Source organism: Suricata suricatta, chromosome 4 (assembly GCF_006229205.1).
Source record: "Suricata suricatta isolate VVHF042 chromosome 4, meerkat_22Aug2017_6uvM2_HiC, whole genome shotgun sequence".
NCBI classification, from domain to species: domain Eukaryota; kingdom Metazoa; phylum Chordata; class Mammalia; order Carnivora; family Herpestidae; genus Suricata; species Suricata suricatta.
Genome location: NC_043703.1, coordinates 133040884 through 133046342, shown reverse-complemented (window position 1 = coordinate 133046342; position 5459 = coordinate 133040884).

Here is a 5459-nt window from a genome sequence, read left to right as displayed (position 1 = left end):
GGAAAGACATATAGAAGTAGATATAAATCCACATGTTCAGTTATAAATTTATATGTAATTAATCTGGTACTGCCAGATTGCTAAGAATCAAAACCCATAGAAAACTTTACAAAGATGTAAATCCTTCCTCTATTTAAAGCCATTATTTCCAATATTAGTGAGGAATTAAATGTCAATTAAGTTAGCCATGTATCAGAAAGCAGGATGCTGAGAACATGAGACATAAGAGATGTAAAAGTTTTATGAGCTGAAGACATGTAGAAGACCAGCGATAGATTTTGCACTTAAAAAAAAAAGAGGAAAAGAAAAAGAAAACAAACTAAGCACTCAAACAAAAACAGAAACAAGAAAAACCTAAACAACCAATATAGATTTGAGGAGAGAGGCAAAACAAGAAGAATTATACAGCTTGGGGTTAGGCATGGGAGACCAGGATTTCATTATAATCTGAGAGCAGTAAAGAATCGGTAAAGATGGGTCTAAAAATGAAAAGGGGTTCTCAGAGATGGAGAGAATAGCACTATACATAATTAAATTTCTTTGTTTAGCTCTACACAGCATGAAGCGATATTCAGGCACTTACTTTCCCCACCATTCTTTAGTCTCCTGAATTTTCTGTTTCCCTTTTGATTGTGTTAATAATTGAGGAAAAGTCTGCCCACTTAATGAATACACATGTCTCTCTTCCTTTTCTTTTGTTTACTATGGTCTGTGCTTCCATACTGAGTAAAACAGACACCACTGAATTTCCCGGTATCTTCTAGCATTACCGACAAAACTCTCCTAGTTTCAGAAGTAGGCTGTCCCATAAAGTTTTTAAATATTTATAACTATGATTTCACATATAATCTGTTACAAATAAAATCAAATATATAATTTGACATGACTAAAGAGAATCTCCAGCCACTAGAATGCTTCTACTATAAAGCTGTGTGATTCCAGATACATGTGAAATTTCTTTGGATGGGGCTTTTTTAGGGCATTCCTTTTTTGTTAGTTTTGTATTAATTTTCTTGTTTCCTAGATCTCTGCATATACTAGATCTTTACAGTTATCTGGAGCTAACTTTCATGCTCATCTTTACTGCAAATGGTGTGGTCAACTCTAACTTTTGTTAAAAAAAAAATCTTAAGAACCTTAGTTGAAGAGTGGTAGGATACCTGTATTAAGGCAGTTATGCCTTTGCTATCTTCTGACATCTAGGGTTCGCCTTACTATTCCATTTCCAGCACTGTTGTATTAACTTGTATCTCATTCTCTTCCTGGGAAATCTGTTTATCTTCTCTAAGACCTGTACACTTCCATGAACATTCAGAATTCCCAAAAGACTTAAACTGTTCATAACCTCAGTATTTTTCTAAAAGTCAGCCACAGCTTGCTTTTTGACCTGTAGTGAGTATGCTAGGATAACTCTTTGTTCTTCAGGGTTTTAAGATGCTTCTTCAGGGTTTTAAGATACTAAAGACTATAAATAAGAAATAGTAATATGAATTTGAAAAATCCAAGAAGCAATCAAATTTATACTAACCTATCACCTACGCACATACAAAACAATGAAAAAAGATACAAAAACTACAACAGTCATTTTTGAGCAAGCCCCTTTAAGTTATATGGTAGTTTGTTCGAGTCATTCTACACAATGGTTTGTTTCATGACTATTCCTTTACTGCTTAATAATACTTAGTACCTCAGTTTCAAGATGCTCTACTGGTACCCAGTTCATTTTCCCAAGATTGGCAAACCTTAAGTAGGAAAGAAAATGATCAGTTATTTACTATTGTTCTCACTGGAGTGAATCAATATCAACTGATCTAAGGGTTTCAGGTGAGCTAGAGGCCCATAATGTCTGGATGCCAACTTGAGATGTTATGGATGCCCTTAGGCTACCAGATTAGGGGCCTGAAGATTATCTACTCCAGATTAATTAACTGGAGTTCTATATCATGACCTTTAATTTAATGATTTCCTAGGTCCCTTTACTAATGTTGTTTAGTAAAAAAATTAGTCCCAAAAGAATATCATAATGGTATCCACTAATTTTCAGGTATCAGTCACCCCCTGACTTGGAATGTTAGGATTTTAGGAGGACTTGAGAATATGACTCCAATTTCCATATGTTATGTGTGATGAAGTGTCTTAATGATTGTCTCTCAGAAATTTCTTCTAAATCTGTGCTTTTCTCTAGGCCTACCTCATGAAGCACTCATTATTTTATTCACCTTTTACAATCATATTCTAAGTCATATCTTTTTACCCACTGGAATGTAGCCAATTCCTGACACTCAAATCCCCTCTTTCTTCCATGATATATTACAATAACTATGGTTCCCAAACTCCAGGAGTGAGTCAAAAAAGACATTAGTTTACTTAGTTTGGATTCTCTTGGCAAAAATTACTGCTCTCATCATGACCATTGAGATTATATTAGCAGGTTATGCACTTGTTTAGATTGGATAACCCCCTTCTGATTCAACTCTCTCCCATCACTGTGACAGCCACATCACATTTGAAGCAGTGAAGTATTATTCAGAGAAGTAATTCTGTAAATGTGACTGACTGAATTCCAATTTTTACTTTTGGTCTCACCCATTGATATCAAGCACTTTATACTAATCATTATTCAAGGGCCCTTATCTGACTCCAGGTATACTTGAACTTTGGACATCGGGCCTACAACTCAGAATCCTAAGAGTTGTCTCTTGTAGATGTAAATGAAATGCTTAATTTCCATTCTACTTACACATTCAGGAATCAGAGATCATATCAAGAATATATAAATAAATACAAAATAAAAGAAAGAAAACAAAAGCTAAGTTTTGCACATTTAAATATAGATCAAGGCAGAGTAGATTTGGTATATAGAAAATTAATAGTCATAAAATCCATCTTCCCAATTAATACTAATTGGGATTTAAAATATTTTATGATTTCTTCACACTCTTATAACCAAACTTACAAACTTAGATTTGATATGTCAAAGTCTCTCAAGTTTATACTCAAGCTTATTTTTATTATACCAGAATACTTTATGAATTTGTTTTATAATGCAGTGTCTTAAAATAGTGCCCCTTATTAAAATTTATTATGAAAAATCCAAATAAAAGTAACATGTTTATCTTTTTGCAAAGATCATACTATTTCTTAAGCCTGCATTTACTTGAGCAAAATATATTCATTTCAGCTTTCTGTCTCTCACTCTATTTTAAATGAAGAATATATTTCTTAAAATAGTGGCTGGCAAATAATAGGTGTCAAAATGTTAGCTGAATAAATTCTATGTAACACTTAAGTTTTGTCTTCTGAGACAAGAAAGGAAGACAACAGGTAATTAATTAGATATTACTAATATGTTGATAATCCTTTATAAAGTTTTATATACATAATCCAATTTAATTCTGAGTGTCATATAAAGTGGTATCATTATCATGTTTGTTTTTATAAAAATTAAAAAGCAGAATTTTGGGATTGCCCAAGACCAAAGAACCAAAATGTGAATCTACATAGTATATCTCTCAATAATACCAACTACCATTTATTAGCCAGCCATTGTATTCCAATAACTGTGTCAGTGCCTCATAGTAATTCGCTTATTAAATCGACATGACAATCTTATTACACAGAGAAGGAATTTAAAGTTTATATAAGTTAAGTAATACTTTGTGTGTGTGTGGTGTGTGTGTGTGTGTGTGTGTGTGTGTGTGAAAGAGAGAGAGAGACAGAGACAGAGAGCACGCACGTGAGCAGAGGAAAGGGTCAAAGGGAGAGAGAGAAAATCTTAAACAGGTTCCATGCTCAATGTGGACCCTGATGTGGGGCTCCATCCCATGTCCCTGGGATCTTGACCTGAATCAAAATCAAGAGTATGACACTCAACAGACTGAGCCATCCAGGTACACCCCCCGCCCCCCTGCAGTGGTACAGTTTTAAGTGCAGGGCCTGAGTGTCTAACACAGTTCTCCTCAGAGCCCACAGCATGCTTAATCCTTCCAGTGTCTTCACACTAGTGAATATAAGCAAAATAGATTATGGTTTGTGGGAGTGTTTGCAAATCTAAGTATTTTGTTGAAGAAGTTAGAGAAAGATTTTCTTTGGAAACAGAGAGTAATGGAATACCTTTACTGGAAATCTATGTTCATTGAGTTATTCCTTAATTTCTACTTTTATGACCACCAAGAAAATTACAACTGTTTTTGCCACGGGCTCAACCTGAATCTCCCCTTATTTTCACATACACAGTCTTAAAAGTTAGTCTTTTCCCACTTACTTTAGCTCCTTTCGTTTCCAAAGGAGATGTCATTGCCTCTATTTTATATTTTTAAAAAAATTATTGTATTTATTGATTTTTTTCATAGGGAGACAGTTCAAGTGGGAGAGCGGCAGAGAGAGAGGGAGATACAGAATCTGAAGCAGGCTCCAGGTTCTGAACTGTCAGCACAGAACCCGACGCAAGGCTCGAACCCACAAGCTCTGGGATTATGATCTGAGCCGAAGTTGGACGCTCAGTCGACTGAGCCACCCAGGCACCCCTGTCATTGCCTTTAAAAACTGGTTCACAAATAGTTATTTCTAACTAGTGTACTTCTAATATATCTAGCACTCTGTAGATTAGTTATCTGAAAGCACGACTTCTGCAATGCCTTTTCTGCTTAAAAATAATTATTCCCAAATAACTTCCATTTGGTTATGAAATAAAAACCATCTGTTTTATCCTGAAAATTAATCATAGATCAATATGCTTCCATAACTCTTATTACCCCCTTCTTCTGAACTGTGTATGTTGGCCTTTTTTCCTTTTCTCAGTACTCTGGGTCATTTGCCACTTACATGTTATACCATCTTTTTGCCGGGCAGACTCTGACTTATCAATAACAACTTCACCTGTCCTTCAAGATTGATCAAACACTATGTTACTAGATATCTCACTGAACTTGGCATTCTATCATAATTATAAGCTATTAGGTAGGATTATAGATTCTTTGGGTAGTAAGGCACAATGCAAAGATATCAGATGGATGAAAGTCAGAACTCTGTTAATTTCAGCTCCAAATGAGAGAAGGCTGTTAGGAGGCTGTGTGCAGGGACAGGGTGACAGCCAGCTGGAGGCAGTGCATGGTTGGCAAGGGAAGTGGGACAGCTCAATTTTCAGGGCTCCCTGTGGATAGACTAATGCAAATAATATCATGGGCTCCAGAATATAGGGGCTGTCCCTCATTGCCTGTATCTAGCCCTGTGGCAGTCTGAGGACATGCACAGTGGTCCTGGAATGAGAAAGGCTGACAAGGGAAAAGGTTGGGGTGTGTACATCATGAGCCACTTGAGAAGGAGACTTGATTTACTAGTGACCAGGCCCTCAAAACTGGATCAAGACAGCATTGAAAACAACTACAAATATATAGAAAGGTATATTTCTGAATCCATCGGTGTGTCCAGGAATGGTTTTGCAATGTTGTTTGAGTTCC